The 19,401-nt window shown below is 47.4% G+C and overlaps 1 long non-coding RNA gene across 1 annotated transcript in view; it reads right to left on the bottom strand.

Annotated features, from left to right (window-relative positions):
* Positions 1-16,041, bottom strand: part of LOC135966129 (uncharacterized) — a 43,545-nt gene extending 27,504 nt beyond the window's left edge. The window contains exon 1 of the long non-coding RNA XR_010579233.2: positions 15,812-16,041. This is a non-coding gene — a long non-coding RNA (uncharacterized lncRNA). The remainder of the gene's footprint in view (positions 1-15,811) is intronic.
* Positions 16,042-19,401: the final 3,360 nt, after the last annotated feature.

Genomic DNA, 19,401 nt, shown 5'->3' with positions numbered 1-19,401 from the left:
CAGGAGCCTCAGAGTCGTCCCTCGGAACAAAACACAACCGACACTCAGAGGCCAGGACGGGAACTCGGGGGGTGACACACACTCTCTCATCTGCAGAGCTCTGCTTCAAATACTTTACACGTAACCAGGGCTGGAACGGGTTGGTGAGGGTACAGACATGGCAAACTGAGAAGAAACTGGCAGGTGGAGAAAGATCAGTCAAAATCCAAGGAAAAATGCTGAACATTTTCCACAAATAGTTCACACAACAGATGATACTCAGGCTACTGAAAGTTTATTGAGAGGGGTCTTGCTCCAAAGAAAAAGTTCTCTCCCAAAGTTATCAAAGTTTCACAGCAGGCACCTGCCCCCAACACACCATCTTCCGAGGGCCTAGGAGTCAAAAAGAAGGTAAGACAGTAGTAAGGGTACAGGGGGAGGAGAGCGGGAGGGGACCGAGAACTCGGAACCAAGAGATGGGCGGACACTGAATGCCTGACTCCAAGGTTATCACCTCAGAAAACAAGTCTGTTTAAGTCCGTAGTAACAGTGTTAGTACTTTCACTGAACCTGCACTCAACACTGGAGAACCTCCCTGTGTTATGAAGACGATCTGAAAAATAACATTAATTCACAATGTAGAGTGATGATTCAGCCACAGAAAATAAAACTGACATAATCCACTACAAGTCACACTATGTCTTTCTTTAAGACTGGTTTATGATGCAGAAAAGAGGCAGTTTGAGATCTAAAATACTTAAACTGGCAAACACCTTGTTTCCCTGAATTCTCACAACCGTGGCATCAGCTAGAGTAAGACAGAGTGGTTTTCAGAGCTTCCAGAACAGCAGAACAGATCAATCATAAATATGCAAAAGTGATCTGAAAACAGAATTAATTAATATTCCACGTTTTGGCTTAAACTAGTCATGTGATTTCCAATAAGTGGGAAACATTCACACCAATTTTTATAAGAAAGTTCAATGTGAACACATAGTACAGAACATTGCCTTTGTTTTAGAATTTATTTATTTAATATGACAATTTCATTTGTATTTAGTTATTCTTGATGTTGAATGCTCATCTTTATTAATGATGAGCTACCCATTTTCTGACTGAGGAAACAGAAAGTTGTCACTACCTAACAGCAATACTCAAAACAGCCTGTATGAAAGGAAAAGGTATATCTGTGTGCACACAGATGCATACACATGCATACACGTACCTATACATGTACACACGCGTGTACATATGTGCATACACATACACGTGTGTGCATGAGCACACATGCATGCACACATATGCACATACATGCATACACACGCATATGCACATACACGTACACTCATATACACACGTACACATGCACACACATACATGCATATACACGTGCACATGGACACGTGGACACGCACATACACACGCGTACACACATGCACACACATGCATGCGTACATGCATACGTAAGTATCATCTCAGGTACGTGGATTCAAAATTCTGATGCAAACAAGAATAATTACAAAACAAGGTAGGGTGTCAACAAGTGAGAATTGAGATGAAAGTTCTGATATGTTCCAGAGACAATACGGGAGGTCGTCACATCACATAAATATCTTACCCATTTTAAACATGACAATTCCTGCCAACATCGGCCTGGATTAAGATGATTTCATTGACATAAGGAACAGAAAATATAGTATTTATTCTAATGAGATTCTGTAATCATTACATTATTTTCACAATTATAAGTAATCACTAAATAACTTCCTCCCAAGGGTCTAAAAATAAAAATAAGATAACAAAAGAAGGTCACAGTCCTGACAGCTTTATCATGCAAATCACAACTGTGAAAATTAAGCATGTTTTTGAGACTATGCCCTCCTCAAATATCCTTCATGGAATTTTGTACCAGTAATGGCTGGTAATTAATTGTTATACCAGCTGGAAAGTATATCATTGGGGGTACATGAAGTAAACATGTAAAGAGAAATGAACACACACACTTGAACCCAGGCCTCATTTCACAACTGTTTCCTACTTTCGATTTGCTTAGTTTACTTCATGAGGTACCTCGAGGAGAGAAAGCAGAGCTGAGATCTGCCCCGAGGCTGCTTCGGGAAGAGCTGGGTGGGCACCAAGACCCTCAGACCGAGGGCTGAGCTGCGTGGCTATGACCCCATCACTGCAGCTCCCCAAGCGTGTGTCCCTGTGTGTCACGCAAACCCCTGCCACACAGGTGACACACGCCACACGCCTGACACAGGCTCAGCACACAGGGAGCGATCAGTAAGTGGTGACTAGAGAGAAGTGACGGCCTTCAGCGTGGATGGAGGAAACAGGCCACAGACTCACAGAGGAAACACCACAGATCCACAGACGGAGAAAACACCACAGACGCACGGACGGAGGAAACACCACAGACGCATGGAGGGAAGAAAAGTGCCACAGACGCACGGAGGGAGGAAAAGTGCCACAGACGCAGGGACGAAAGAAACGCCACTGACGCACGGATGGAAGAAACGCCACAGACGCATGGACGGAGAAAACGTGCCACAGAGGCACACACGGAGAAAACAGTCCACAGATGCACGAACAGAGGAAACGCCACAGACGCACGGACGGAGGAAACAGGGCAGAGACGCCCATACACCAGTGTGGAACGTCGGACAGGAACGTCCCGGCCATGCACTGTCCACTCCCCCTAGAGACTTCCCACCCCAGAGCACTCAGGATGGCTGTGGAGCTCCTGCCACGCACCCCAGAGGCGAAGCTGGGGAGCCAGAGATGAGCAGGTTCACGTCCATCAAATGCAGCTGCAATCCCTGTAATAACTGCAGGTCACTATTAAACAGAAGGGCACTTCACTTGGAATAAAAGCACTCTGCATAAAAGAACTAAAGATTGGCTGGAGACAGCTTAGAAACCATCACCATTATTCTTGTTAGTGACAGCGAAGCTTCAAGAGTGGTCACTTTTCCTGTAGAAATCCCACAGAGGTGATTCCTGGAACTCATTTAGAATATTTCTTTCCCAGAAACCACACAACCAAGAACTTAATAGTGCCGTCTCTTGACCAGAAAGATTCAGATTTCTGATGAAACTAAACCCTGTCCAGCCTCCTGATTCTAGAAGATGCTATACAGAAAAGCTAACTCAAAGGGGTCTCATTTCTTTTGTCATCCACGACACATAAAAAAATTTTTTAAATATACAAAAAATGTAGGAATTGTACAGTGAATACCCATGTGTCTACCCCCTGGATCACAGACCAGATTTAAATGTAAAGTTCTAAAGGTTCCCAGCTAAGGAAATGTGCAGTGTAAGCCTCTACCTGGTTAGAACCAAGGGGAATGGAATGAGCTTTCCCCAGCCTTGCTGCTCAGCTGGGAGGGGCTGCCACAGCTCAGCCACCCCACCCCAGAGCACCCAGGATGGCTGTGAGTTCCTGCCACCCACCCCAGAGGTGAAGCTGGATCCCCAATCGCGGTGTTAAGAATGAGCCAGCCTTTAGAGGCCATGTGGTCTATACTTGAATAGAAAATGTTCCAGGAAACTAAAGATTCCAATGCGTGCACTGAATTCCTAACCATTTGAAACCCAGGCTCCTCATCTATACACGAAGAACAACGCTCTCTCCTGGGAAAGCATTTCAGAAGGACGAAAAAGGATCCACATGAGAGCAGCTGAAAACTACAAGGCATCATGCAATTATAAGCCTTTTTCTATATCTTTGTTTCAAGGAATGTCAGCATTCTAAATATTGCAGTTCATCCCACATCACCTTTCAGGAGCAAATCATAACGATCAAAAGTATCAGCAGAATCACTACCAGCTCAGTCGCCATGTGCTTCTTCTTCCTGCATGACAATTCCTGCAGAACGATGGGACCATCCAAGAATGGCTCCCTGCCATCATGTGCCCATTCTCCTTCCCCAGGGGGCTATTCCTGTACTCACGGGGCATGGGAAACCTGTATAACGCCACCAGAAAGTCCTTGTTTGACTTACACACTTCCCAGAAGGGCTGATTTTATCCAGAATCCTAACTGTGTCAAACACTAAACCTAAGAAATCATCAAGAAACCAAGGAAATGTAAGGCCATGTCCTGCCCCGGGTGCATGGCTACTAGGGGAGAAATAGAAAATGAGACATGAAAGGAAACTTTTAAGATATTCAGACCATCACTGGATGATTCCAGGAACCCATTACAGATCATTGCTGTTCCTAATAACAGGAAAGAAATTCTAAAATCCCAACAGGCATGGTGAGTCCCTCACTTGCATGAAGTCAAAATAATAATCCATCACTCTCTTCAAAAGGACAAAAGAAAAACTCTACTTCCTCTTCATATTAATTTGTGTACAAGCGACTTAAGTGAGAAAATCTTAATGTCTGGACTGTGATATCAATAGCAAAATAATCCCAAGATTCCCAATTAAAAGATAGAGACGGCCTGAATGAATTTAAAACAAGAAAAACCGACTATATGCTGCCTACAAAAAACTCAGTTCAGCTGCAAAGACACACATAGACTAAATGTGAAGGGATGGAAAAACACATTCCACATTAATGGAAATCAAAAGTAAGCAAGAGTAGCCATATTTATTTCAGATCAATCACAATTTAAGTCAAAAACTGTAAAAAGGAGACAAAAAGGTAATTATATAATAAAGAGATCAAAATAGCAAAAGGATATAACAATTACGAGTATATGTGCACCCAACAACAAAGCACTCAGATATATAAAGCAAATATTAGTAGATCTAAATAGAGAGAGAGGTCGGGCGTGGTGCCTCACGCCCATAATCCCAGCATTTTGGGAGGGATGTGGAGGCAGGTGGATCACCTGAGGTCAGGAGTTTAAGACCAGCCTGGCCAATATGGTGAAACCCTGTCTCTACTAATACAAAAAATTAGCCCAGCATGGTGGCACATGCCTGTAATCCCAGCTACTTGGGAGGCTGAGGCAGGAGAATCACTTGAACTCAGGAGGTGGAGGTTGCAATGAGTTGAGATTGCACCTCTGCCCTCCAGCCTAGGAAACAAGAGCAAAACTCTGTCTCAAATAAATTTATATATACATATATATGTATAGAGAGAGACAGGGAGACACCAACACAACAATAGTAGGAGCTTCAAAATCCCACTGTCAGTACTGGAGGTCATCTAGACAAAAAATAACAACAAAACATCAAATTTAAAGTCCAGTGTAGACCAAATGGACCTAACAGACATTTACAGAACATTTCATCCAACAGATACAAAATGCACATTCTTCTCAGCACATGGAACATTCTCTAGAATCCACCACATGCTAGGCTACAAAAGAATTCTCAATACATTTTTTCTAAAATTGAAATAACATCTAGGATATTCTCAGACTCTAACAGAATAAAGCTATAAATCAACAACAAGGAACAGACACTTCTCAAAAGAAGACATTTATGCAGCCAATAGAGACATGAAAAAATGCTCATAATATAGAATGAGACCACCACTTCTCCTGTTGTCTTTCCCAGCTTTTCCCTGTCTCCCCTTTTCCCTAGTTTATAAGACAGGAGAAGGGGGAGAAAACAAAAAGTTAGAAAGAAACAGAAGTAAGATAAATAGCTAGACGACCTTGGCACCACCACCTGGCCCTGGTGGTTAAAATAATAATAATAATATTAACCCCTGACCAAAACTACTAGTGTTATCTGTAAATTCCAGACATTGTTTGAGAAAGCAGTGTAAAACGTTTTGTTCTGTTAGCTGATACATGTAGCCTCCCATCATGTTTTGTCTGAGGCTAGTCCTGCTACAATAATCACTCGCCATCAGAGAAATGCAAATCAAAACCACAATGAGATACCATCTCACACCAGTTAGAATGGTGATCATTAAAAAGTCAGGAAACAACAGGTGCTGGAGAGGATGTGGAGAAATAGGAACACTTTTACACTGTTGGTGGGACGGTAAACTAGTTCAACCATTGTGGAAGACAGTGTGGTGATTCCTCAAGGATCTAGTACTAGAAATACCATTTGACCCAGCCATCCCAATACTGGGTATATACCCAAAGGATTATAAATCATGTTTCTATAAAGACACATGCACACGTATGTTTATTGCGGCACTATTCACAACAGCAAAGACTTGGAACTAACCCAAATATCCATCAATGACAGACTGGATTAAGAAAATGTGGCACATATACACCATGGTATACTATGCAGCCATAAAAAAGGATGAGTTCATGTCCTTTGTAGGGACATGGATGGAGCTGGAAACCATCATTCTCAGCAAACTATCGCAAGGACAGAAAACTAAACACCGCATGTTCTCACTCATAGGTGGGAAATGAACAGTGAGATCACTTGGACACAGGAAAGGAAACATCACACACTGGGGCCTGTTGTGGGGAGGGGGGAGGAGGGAGGGGGGAGGGATAGCATTAGGAGATATACCTAATGTAAATGATGAGTTAATGCGTGCAGCATACCAACTTGGCACGCGAATACATATGTAATAAACCCGCACATTGTGAACATGTACCCTAGAACACAAAGTTTAATTTTAAAAAAAATCAACAACAAGGAGAACTTTCAAAACTGTATCAATACATAGAAATTAAACAATATGCCCTTGAATAGCCAATGGGTCAATGAAGAAATGAAGAAGGAAATTTAAAAATTTCTTGAAATAAATGAAAACAGAAACACAACATATCAAAGTTTATGGTATACAGCAAAAGCAGTATTAAGAGGAAAGTTTATAACAATGAACTCCTACATTTAAAAAACAGATTTAAAATAAACAACCTAACAAGGAACTGCAATGAGCTAGAAGAGCAAGAACAAATCAAATCCAAAAGTGGTAGAAGAAAAGAAATAACAAAGATCAAAGAGGAACTAAATAAACTTGAAACTAACAAATATAAAAATGAAGAAAAAAATGTTGGTTTTTTGAAAAGATAAATAAAATAGACAAACCATTAGCTACACTAAGCAAACAAAAAGAAATCCGAAAGAAATAAAATTAGAAACAGAAAAGGAGAATGACAGTTGATACCACAGAAATACAAGGGATCATTACAGACTATTTTGAACAACTATATGTCAACAGATTGGAAAACCTAGAAGAAATGGATAAATTCCCGGACACATACAACCTACCAAGATGGAACCAAGAAGAAACGGAAATCCTAAAACAGACCAATAATGAGTAACATGTATGACTAAGTAATAATAAAAAGTCTCCCAACAAAGAAAAGCCCAGAACTAGGTGACTTCGCAGTTGAATTCTACACATTTTTGTTTCAATTCTTCTCAAACTATTCCAAAAGTATTGAAGAGGAGGGAATCCTGCCAAGTTCATTCTTCAAGACCAGCATTACCCTGATACCAAAATAAGACAAGGACACAATAAAAAGAGAAAACTATAGGTCAATATCCCTGATGAACACAGATGCAAAAATCCTCAACAAAATACTAACAAACTGAATCCAACAGCAAATCAAAAAGATTATACACCATGATCAAGTGGGATTTATCCCAGGATGCAAGGATTGCTGAACAAACACAAATCAATAATCATGCTACATCACATCAACAGAATTAAGGACAAAAACCATAATATCATTTCGATAGATACAGAAAAAGCATTTGATAAAATTCAACGCTGCTTCATGATAGAAAGTCTCAACAAAAGAGGCACTGAAGGAAAAATACCTCAACACAATAAAGGCTATATGTGACAAACCCACAGCTAACATAATGGGGAATGGGGAAACACTAAGAGCTTTTTCTCTGAGATCTGTAACAAGACAAGGACGCCCACTTGTGCCACTCCTATTCAACACAGCACTGAACGTCCTAGTCAAGAGCAGTCAGGCAAGAGAAAGAAATCAAGGGCACCCAAAGTGGAAAGGAGGCACTCTAATTGTCTGTTTTCAGACAATGTGCTCCTATATATTAAAAAAAAAAAAAAAGACTCCAGCAAAAATCTCTTTGAATTGATAAACAAATTCAGTAAAGTTACAGAATACAAAATCAACATATAAAAATCAGCAGCATTTCTATAGACCAACAATGAGCCAGTGAAAAAAGAAATCAAGAAAGCAATCCCATTTAACTACAAAAATATAAAATAAAAATAAAAATACCTCAGAAGAAATCTAACCAAGAAGGTTAAAGATCTCTATGAGGAAAACGATATTCTACCCTCGGAAGGTAGAACAGTGGCTTCTAGAGACAGGAAAGGGCGGCGGGAAGGCAGAAAGCGAGAGGTTGTCTAATGGATACAAAATTACATCTAGATAGTAAAAATAAGGGTTAGTGTGCTATAGCCTTGTAGGGTGACTATAGTTTACAATTTATTGTATATTTTCAAGCAGCTAGAAGAGAGGATTTTAAATATTCCCAGCATTAAGAAATGACAAATGTTTGAGATGATGGACATGCTAATTACCCTGAGTTGCTAATTACACACGAAAAACATGTATTGAAATATCATACTGTATCCCATGGATATGTACTATAATGTGTCCATTAAAAATAATAATTGTTAAAAACCCAAGGGTCATTTCTCATGTGTCCTATGTCAGTGTTGTGGTCCATTGGTGGAGACCTAGCCATTTGCAAGTAAGACTATAGTCACTTGAGCTGAAAGCAAATGAATCGTCACAAAAATTACCACTGGCACCGAGTCTTCTTTCCAGAATTTCCTGCCCACAGCACTGCCACAGTCACTGTGGGCAGGAAAGACACACTAGCACCCAAGTTTCAACCCCAGTACAGTTGATGCTTTTATTTCTCTGGTTTGGAATAGGTGTGTGTTCATAATTTACGTTTACTCCAACTGTCCCCTTGCTTAAATAGCTTCTTAAGGATAACTTCCTCTTACTAAATCTCAACAGCTTCTGAGCATCCGTTATATTCTCCAAAGTAAATAAAAAGAGAAAATGTGTTGAAAGCCTGATAATGTTCACTTAAGAATCCAGCATGATGTACAGCTTGAAATGGCTACTCCACCTTGTTCCTTTACATGACTTTTAAAGTAGCCCCAGTTATTATACATAATTGAAGTCATAATTTCTGCAATACCATTAGGTCCACGAACGGTGGGGCCAGGGGACTTCAAAGTCTGTCTCCGATTTTTTTTTTTTTAAAAAAAGGAAAGCTCATGAGAGTAGGTAATGAAAATAAATATTCACACAACTCGGAACAGGGGATGGTGAAACATAAAGCTCCAGCCTGGCACAGGTGTCCAGCCAGTGAGGGTGGGGACACAGACTCATACGGTCCCCACAATCCCTCAAAAATGCCACAGACAGGTGGGTGGCCTGAGACAGAGCCAGGCTCCGAATTCCGGGAGCTGTCTGGCTCATGTGCACCTCATGTGGTCCACACTGCACGAGGATGCCCAACGTCACCAGTCCCGGTGCAGAACACAAGAATGCCCCATGGCATGAGCCCCCGCTGCACAGCATAGCCCGAAGGTGCCAGCTCAGACTCCTACACACGCTGGTCACCAAGGCACTGCCCTCCAGGAAGGAGGACCCCAGAGGTCGTGGCAGGGTGAGCTTCTGCTCTTCATCATCCGCGAGCAGAGGGGAAAGTCCCAGCAGACATTTGGGGAGCCTCTACACGTGGTTCTGGGACTCTGAGTGGAGGTTCAAAGATGTCCCCAGGTACGCCAGACTCAAACCTAAAAAAGACCCATTCTTCCAGATATGCCCAGACTGGAACCTATATAGGCCATCCTTCCTAGCTTTTCTCTGGAAAAGCAGGCTTAAAAGAGTATCGACTAAAAGGGGCCACCAGGAAGACAGAAGTCCTATCTTTAAAAAAAGATTTTTTTTTTTTTTTTAAAAGAGGCACTGAGGCTCTGACCCATCTGAGCACAGAGTACATGCTCGGCAGCCTCTGTCAGAGCAGAGCAAGTACACACATGCTCTCCATGCCCTGTGCTCCCAGCACCCGTGCTCCCCGCACCCATGCTTCACACGCCCGTGCTCCCCACACCCGTTCTCCCCGCACCCGTCCTCTCCACGCCCATGCTCCCTACACCTATCTGTGCTCCCCATGCCTATGCTCCCTGCAGCCGTGCTCCCCGCACTGTGCTCCATGCGCCCATGTCTGCTCCTCGAGCTCTCTTCCACTGGTTTCCTCTGTACATCCCTCTTGATAGTCACTGTCACCTCGAATCACCTGGCTAAATGGAGGTAAAGAAAAAGTCTAGAGTAGCACATTGGAGGACAGAGTGGAAGTGGCTATTTACCAAGCAGGGCTATGAGATGAGCGCATCTGATCCCCATTAATCCTGACGGTCAGTTGATTAGCCCTGTTCAACAGCTGGGGACACTGAGGTGTGGAAGGACGGGCTTGCTTACCCCAGACGATGCTGACAGTGTGGGCCCAGCCCAGTCCCACAGCCACCAGGAGGAGGCTCCTCACTGGGCAGGCGCGGAGGTGCAGCCCAGAGAACGCTTGGGACCCTGGCACAGACTCCTCAGGAAGGAAACAGAGAAAGGCCCACAGAGACTCAAGCAGCACAAAAGAAGGTCACCCACAAGTTAAAAATAGATGTTTGTGCTTTACCGTCCCAGAGTGCTAAAAATCCAACCCACTCACACGCACAGCCTGACGTGAGCCTGGCCTCCTGCAGCACTGGGCTAAGCGAGAGACGTACCTGCCTCTCTCCCGACAATAGCAGACTTGGCAGCTATTCTTCAATGTACTTGACACGCTTCTGTGAGGATTAAGCGACACTCTGTCGACACTGGCTAAGTTTAATCCTGACACAGCCAACCATCTAGATCTGCAGTGAACAAACAACTTACTTTGGATGATTCTGCCACTAACAAAGACCCTGAATCTCCCACCAAAGCTTAGTGACACGACTTACCTTTCTGTTTTCATTTCAGGTACACTGGCCCACATGATCTAATTTACCTGCTGATAATGCCTTGGAAAGACCACCAGGGGGCCCCACACCATTTTCAGCTTTAGAGGGATGTGAATTTCCCTTTGATGAGAAAGGTGATGGGGAAATAAAACAAGGATCCAAAACAGATGCCTGTGTGTTTCCTGGGAGTGATAAAGTCAGGAACTGCCTCTGTGTATCAGGCGAGGGAGTAACAGAGACAATGGCACCAACTCCTGAGACAGAAGACCTGATGCATGGTGCAGCCACCGCCTGTGGCCAAGGAAATTCCAGGGAATGTAGACCCCAGTTGTATGGTACAGCCACCATGTGCGACCACAGAGATTCCAGGAATGCAGACCCTCAGTCACATGGTACAGCCACTATCTGCAGCCACAGAAATTCCAGAGAACGCAGACCCTCAGACACATGGTACAGCCACTATCTATGGCCATGGAAATTCCAAGGAATGCAGACCCTCAGTCACATGGTACAGCCACCATATATGGCCACGGAAATTCCGAGGAATGCATACCCCAGTCGCATGGTGCAGCCACAGCCTGCAGCCACAGAAATTCTGGAGAACGCAGACCCCAGTCGCATGGTATAGCCACTACCTATGGCCATGGAAATTCCAGAGAACAGAGACCCTCATTCCCATGGTACAGCCACCACCTATGGCCACGGAAATTCAGGGGAACGCAGACCCTCAGTTACATGGTACAGCTACCACCTGTGGTCACAGAAATCCTGGGGAACACAGACTCCAGTCGCATGGTGCAGCTACCACCTGTGGTCATAGAAATCCTGGGGAACACAGACTCCAGTCGCATGGTGCAGCCACCACCTGCAGTCACGGAAATTCCAGGGAATGCAGACCCCAGTCACATGGTACAGCCACCATCTATGGCCACGGAAATTCCAGGGAACATAGACACCAGTCGCATGGTGCAGCCACCACCTGTGGCCATGGAAATTCTGGGGAATGCAGGCCCCAGTCTCTAAAGTATGAACTTCACTGCAGTGAATGTGGAAGAGTTTCTCTCTGTGCAGAGCTCAGTATCCAGAAGGGGAGATGGCCCCAGGAATGCCTTCCTCCTCTTCAGAGCTCAGGGCCTAGGGCTGACACCCTTGGGAGGGGTCCTTGTTCAGCAATTGTGCCTGTGGAGGGTCCCCCAACACTCACCGTGCACCTCCTAGGAGCGGAGGCTACAACAGGGAGCCAGAGACCAAGCTCTGCTCAGACAACAGTGAGCTGATGGCCTTCCACTCTAAGTTCAACAGGGACCCAGGGACCAAGCTCTGCTCAGACAACAGTGAGTTGATGGCCTTCCACTCTAAGTTCAACAGGGACCCAGGGACCAAGCTCTGCTCAGACAATAGTGAGCAGATGGCCTTCCACTCTAAGTTCAACAGGGACCCAGGGACAAAGTTCTGCTGAGACAACAGTGAACTGATGGCCTTCCACTCTAAGTTCCAACTGCATGGAATGTGTATTCCATGAATGCTTGTTAAATGAATGATTCATATAAGGTCATCTGTGCTGACCTTTGCTGGTCTGCTGACTGTGAGCTTCAGAGCATAGGCCTCATTCCTGGAGCAGCCAGCTCTTCCCAGAGCGACAGCCGCTGCAGGGCAAAGCCCAGAGCTTGTCCTGCAGCAACACACTCAGGACCCTGCGCTGGGCACGCTGGGGGCCTCTCCAGCAGAAGATCCCCAGCCCTGACCGTGCAATACCAGTGAACCCCAGGGGAGTCCCAAGTGCTCAAAATCGTGTAAATGTCCATTGTGATTTAACATATCAATTTTAGAAGAAAGGGCATATTGCCACCTCCCTCCTCAAACTAGGGACTATAAATCGATCCATCACCCTAACTGAGACTCTGCCTTAAATTCTGCTAAAACTACCATCCAAACACTCAAATTTACATTAGCGTTAAGGGAAAAAAAAAACTAAACCAAACACCTGTAAGAAACGGTCAAGTAACCTGTGATACATCAACCCAAAGATTAAACATGAAAACAATGAAGTAGCAAGATATTAAAAGAATATAAACTCTATGTACATCATGGCCCAAGGTTCTAAAATTACACAGAGACAAAGACTGGAATGGAAGGGGGATATGTTTACAGATACATTTTTTATTTTTTAATTTTTAATATTACTTCTCTAATGTATGATTTGACTAACCAGATAATTCAGCAAAAAATAAAAAAATTAATTGTGCCTATAGATAAATATGTAAAGAATCCTTTTCTTTGATGCCAATGGAATTAGTTTGGGTCTGACCCACAGTCTTCAATCTTTTAATTAAGACACAAAAATCATCTTTCAACCTGTTAGGAAAAAAAGAAGAAAAAGATTGAAAACCAGGAGCCCAGAAGAAAAGGACTCGCTATGTATCACAGCGTCTCTCCACGCCTCTCCACCCCGGACAGTGCTCCCTCTTTCCCCATTTTCATACCTACTGCACAAAACACTTAGTAAAGAACTATCTCAATTCATGAGTCACACAGCACAAAGGGCCAGTGTCTCTGCCAAACATACCCTGCAGCCCCAAAACGAAGAGGCAACTGGTTCCTTCCTTCCTCAGTGAAGGAAGAATGAGAGGCTCACACCTCAATGTCTTAGCACTTTCCTGCTTTGTTGGTTTCCAGGGCTTATTAAAATTAACCACCCACCCCCCCCCCCCGCGGATATTGAAGAAAGAAAGCAGGAAGGTTGTGCAGGCTTCCAAGAGGCAGAGCCCTGCTTCCGCAGCCACCTCTGTCTTTCTACCCACAGCAGCCGGGTTTACCAATTAGTATCCCTTAAAGAGCAGTTTATGCTCATCGCGAACAAATGGATGCAATTGCTTCTTTTGAGATGCAGCAAGTTTTGGGCCCTCACCAAAAAAAAAAAAAAAAGAAAGAAAGAAAGAAAGAGAAAAAACAGGGCACTGGCACAACAGTCATAACCTCTGCGTGGCACACACACAGAAGGAAAGTTAAAGCCCTGCAGGCGGAGGCGTTCGGAAAGGGAAGGTGGAAGCAGGAAGGACGCCCACGGGATAGAGTGGTCAGAAACAGACCACCTCACCAAAGGGCGCCTTAGACGTTCCAGAGGACAAAATGCCCCTCTTTCCAGGGTAAACACCCATTTGCCAAACTCAGCCAGTGACGGCAAGCAGGAGTTTGCTTTTTTTTTAAGGCGTCTGAGTAACGATGACAAGAGCAAGAAATGAGCTTAATAATGGGACTGACAGGGCCCTGGGCTGGTGACTCAGCTGATGTGCACAGCATCAAAACCCAGGTTCCTCAGTGCGCTCCCTCTGCAGTTCAGGACAGCACTACAACTCACCCCATCAATCACTGCTTAAAAAATCAGTTCTAAAAAAAGACGACCCATTTGAAAGCAGCTGGAGGAGGAAGACAGAGAGTGTCTCACAGAATCCAACCGCTTGTAGCCTCGGAACCATAACAAGAATATGAAACTAGCGGGTCCAGTGTGAGGCAGAACAGAGACGCCGTCACGGCTCTCAGGAGGCTGAGCAGGAAGCGCATGGCTCAGGCCCTGCAACGCCCTAAGGGCGCCTGGAGCAGCCCACAGGCCTGTGTCCTTCGTGTGGGTTCACCTTCCTAGTTTCCTGGGTAAATTCAATGTACAGCATTTATTCGCCAAGAAAAGAACATTCAAATCAAACTACTGTCATAACTCTGAAGGGCTCTTAACACTCCAGTCCACACGTTCAAAAGCCCACAGATATCAGTGCTGCCACTGTGCAGGTAACAATGTTTTGGATGCATCATGCACGTAACCAGTAACGATGTTTTCGTGTTTTCCGTAGCCATCTCATTCAGGATACTAAAATGATCTGTGACGACTTGATACTTAGTTATCTGTGATTTTCAGATAGATTTAACAAGGCTACCTGGCCAAGAAGGCCTCACCCTCCTGAACCCGGGCACCGGTGCCCCTACGTGCACCCGGGGGCTGGGGAGCGCAGTCTCCACCACCTCTCGCTCTTCAATGTTAAATGTCCTCCCGGAGCGCCTGCGTCGTGGGCCCAGGCTCGGCCCCTCCTGGAGAGCCCTTTCCACATTACAGGACAGGGGAAGCCCAGAGCCCGCGCTGCGGCGCCGCTGACGTCCTGGAGTCCCCGCTTCCTGGTCCTTCCCGTCCGCGGAGGCTGGCGGGGAGGGCCTGGGACCCATTTTAGTTTTCGGTTTTTGTCATGCGAGCGCAGGAAACCCTTTTTTAAAATCTTCCAGCGGAAACGCGAGGGGCTGCCGGACTGCCTCGGAGACGCCAAGCGGGAACCCAGAGCACCCCTGCCGTTTCCCGCATTGCAGCAGCCGGGACCCCGCCCACGCCGCGGGGGGCCCGAGGCGACAGGAGGCCCGCCGGGATCCGGCCGTTTCTTCCTCGACATGCTGGGGGGTGGCGTGGGGCGGAGTTGGGGGGCGGGGGCAACTTAAGAAGTGATCGCGCTGTACCCAGGATTCGGAGGGGAAGCCCGGCGCCATCCTACAGCTCAGAGGCAGAACGACCCCGGAAGGTGTTCCAGGCGACCCCCTCTACCAGGCTCAATTTAAAACATAAACCGGAGAGGGTGGAAAGCTCACTATTTTCCGAATGGAGGTTCCTACCGCCATGTTCCTTCCTCCTCCGCCCCACCCGGCAAGGACCCCGGGGCTGCCTTGCCGGCTCCCGCCGCCCCGCAGGTACCCCTGCCGCTCCCGGGCACGGGCTTCTCCCCAGTTCTTCCCATCGCTTCCCCGCTCTTCTCCCCAGTTCTTCCCATCGCTTCCCCACCTTTCCCCGGGTCCTCCCATCGCTTCCCCCTCTTCTGCCCGGTTCCCCCATCCCCTTCCCCTGTTCTCCCCTTCTCCCTCTTCTCCCCTTCTCCGTCCGTCCCTCCCTCGCCGCCCAGAGTGGGGCGCGCACCTTGAGCATGTCCCCCGCTGGTCAGCACGCCGATGGCCTTGCCGGCCCCGGAGAGGTGCTCCAGGAACTTCCGCAAGGAGCCCTTGGGGGCCCGGGAGTCGTCCGCGTCCAAGGCGAGGAGGCCCAGGGCAGCCGCTAGTCCGGGTGCGCAGCAGGCAATGGAGACCCTGCCGCCGCGCGCCCGACTCGGAAACGCTGCCCCGCCCGCGCCCCCGCCCGGCCCTAGCGTCGAAGGGCTTTGACGGGCGGGGCCCAAGCGCACAGGAGGGGCTGCGGGGGTGGGGGCGCGGCTAGGGGCAGGGGCAGGGGCAGGGAAAGGGGCAGAGAAAGGGGCAGGGGCTGGCCGGGGGCGGGTGTGGGCAGGAGGACCTACGCGGGGGTCGTCGTAGGTGGCTGCCGCGCTAGCGGTGGGTGAGGTCGCGGAGGCGGGGGTAGCACCACAAGTGGGCGGAGTCCCTGGGGGTGGGGCCGCGTTGCCGGTGCGCTAGCCTCGCGGGTGCGTTGGAGGACTCTGGTTGGGGCCTTTAGAGATGCCCGGAGCGCCACAGGTGGGGGCAGGGGCAGCGACCGGGGGAGGGGAGACCGCAAGGGGGCGGGGTCACATCGTTCGCTAGGCGGGCCAAGGCAGGGCGGAATAGAACGCCGGGAGCATCTCCCGGGGTCGGGGGGGCAAGGGAGACCGTGAGTGGGCGCGAACGCCGGGGCTGGTGGAAACCCCGCACTTGCGGGGAGCGCCGGTGGCGGGGCGGGGTGGAATTGGGGCGCGGAGACCCCACCTGGACGCGGAGGCTCGCGGCAGGCCCGGTAGATCCGGCTGTTGTCAGCGCCGAGCCCGGCCGGGCGCACAGCTTCTTGGTGGCGGCAGGATTCCTCCTGGGGCTGCGCTAGGAGCCTCTGCGGGCGGCTTCCTCGATCCCCGCCCCCACGTTTCTCTGCAGCCTGAGGTCGAGCAGGACGCACGGAGAGTGGATCCTCCAGGTGGTGGGAAAAGCTGAGCGCGGCGAACTTAGCTATGACGAAGCAGCGATTTCCCGGGTCCACGGGGTCTGTGGCGCTCCCGGGCCCCCAGCCCGTCCCGTGGGGAGAAGAATCCTTGGGGTGGGGGAGAGTATCGGGGCGCTACCCTCAGAGACGCCTGGGCGCGCGAAAGTCAGAGTGGGACAGGAGGAGGCGCAACGGGACTGACCTGGCGGGGAGGCGGGACGACCCTTCCTCCCTATGGACAGGCGCGCTGCTGTACGCTGTGCCGACCTCGGCTGACTTCACCGGCCAACTCCACGGGCTGAAATACGCACATCCAAAGTGCTGTGCCAGTTGCCCATCCACAGCTTAGCAGCCTGGTGCCAGTTACCTGCGATGGGAGAGGGAGCAGCCCCTACAAAAGCACGGGCTTATGGGATCCCAGTTCCTTCAGTGCTCACCCCACGAAGAAGGGCTCCCAAACGGCCCCACTCGAGGGCTTTCCGGAGGATGGTCCTGCGCAGTGGGTGTTTGTTGAACAGATAGGAAACAACAAAAGAGACTAAGAAGAGGTTTGTTCTGTGAACCCGGGAAAGTGAAGCAATCGCAAAGGAGAGTCTCACCAAAGGGCAATCCTGGGGAAAAGATGGAGAGGCATGGATTTTTCTTGGATGTGTGCCTCATCCTGGGGCTCATCCTGCTGAGCATCAAATATTCATTGCAAAAGAGGAAAAAAATATATATGCTGCAGACAATGCTGGATGGTCTAATCTCTCCCTTGGCCAGAATTAACGGCGAAATTCCTAACCCCTCGTGGTCCTCAGAATCACCTGTCCTATGCACACCCCCATTAAACCACTGAAGTCCAGTTCCTGGGAGCTCAGCCAGGAAATGTGTAGTTTTAAACAAACCACCTAGGTTATCCTGATGAATGCAAAGTCAGAGAGCGCTGCTCTCATGCAGTGAACCTGAGCATTATTCTATTAATTAAAAGGGAGAGGCGAATCCTGGCTGTCTTAAGGTGGCAGTTGAGTGGCCTTTGCCTTCTGGCGGGCAGAAGAGCAGACCGAGGCTCTAAGCACCTGCACCCACAGTTGGGCTCAGGATCTGTGCTGGAGAATAGAAGGGCTAATTTAATTATTCATGCCTTTTTAGAGCATGTTACATGTGGAGAAGGTGGGCCACACTGAATTTTATTTTAGCCAAATACCCGTTATCTCATACAATTGATATTTTTATATTGAACATTAGGGGATTGGTCATTTGTCATCAAATTGTCTGTAATACAGAAAATGATAGATACAACCTAACAGTTCAAACATGATGAGTTAAATAAATGATGGTAAAAATATGCGCTGCAATAATATTTAGTTGCTGTTACCACTACAAAGATATGTGTCTACTGACATGGAAATATGTTCAGGACATACAAATAAGTGAAAAGGCAGGCCTAGACGCAGTGCGAGCCTGTGTGTGAGTGCGTGCGTGTGTGTGTGTGTGTGTGTGTGTGTGTGTGTGAGTCTGCATACATATGTAAATGTTTCTGAGCATTTTATTTCCTTTCTTTTGCTTAGTATAGGCAATGCCATTTTTCTCTGCGATGAACAGGTATTGTTTAGGGAATAGAAATAGCTAATGAAAAACAATAAAATTTAGAGTGTCAAGACCCCCAAGGTTATCGATTATGTTCAAAAGTTTGTCTGTGTATAAGGGCTGGGGTCAGGGTGGTCACTGACGGTCCTCACACATCTGTTCTTATGAGTTTGGCCCATTGCTCAGTCAGTCAGGGAATTAACATATATTAATATATACCTGTAGCAAAGATGGAAAAGAATAGCTATGGCTTTTTTTTTTTTTTTGAAAGTCATGTATTTCAATGTTGCTACAACTAGAGGTTTTTGTTTTTGTTTTTTTTTCTTAACTTTGGCCTTAGCAATGAATCTTCTAATTCAAGAGGAAGATATTACATGCCGTGCTGACCGTACAGCTTCCACCTAGTAGGACCTGAGGTGTGTGCTTGTTCTTTATTGTCCCTTGACAGATTACTCCAAAGGCCCACACCAGCACACACTTATACCCCAGGAATGATTACTCCTTGGGCCAGGAGTTCAGGCAGGCTTCACTGGGCCCTCTGCCCCAGGGGCTCTCCAGGGCTGCAGCAGGTGTCTGCCTAGGGCTGCTGTGTCTTCTGAAGGCTCAGGCTCATCAGGGGAGGAGCTGCTTCCATGCTCACTTCTGTGTTGCTGGCAGGATTCTGTTGCTTGCAGGCTGTTGGACTGAAGGCCCCAGTCTCTCTGTGGCATCAGCTTCAGGTTACCCTCTGCCCTGGGCGGGTGACTGACTTTGCCAGAACTAGCACCTACCAAGAGCCAGGGGGAGAGTTCCAGTGGACAGAACCTCAGCTCCTCCCAATCCAATCTCAGGAGAGACCGCCATCTCTTTTGCCTGGTTCTATTCATCAGAAGTGAGCCGCTGAGTCCAGCCCTCTTCTAGGGTCTGGCTGTGAACACTAGAGACAGCGGCCAAGGGGAGCCACTTGGGAGGGTGGTGCTGCCTGGGACCTGCCTAGGACAAGGTGAAGGAGAACATGCATAGGGACAGCTGCCCTTCCCACTTCCCCTCAGTGGTGA

Source organism: Macaca fascicularis, chromosome 11 (assembly GCF_037993035.2).
Source record: "Macaca fascicularis isolate 582-1 chromosome 11, T2T-MFA8v1.1".
Classification (NCBI taxonomy): domain Eukaryota; kingdom Metazoa; phylum Chordata; class Mammalia; order Primates; family Cercopithecidae; genus Macaca; species Macaca fascicularis.
The sequence above is the reverse complement of the archived record's forward strand: the minus strand, read 5'-3'. Positions and strand labels throughout refer to the sequence as shown.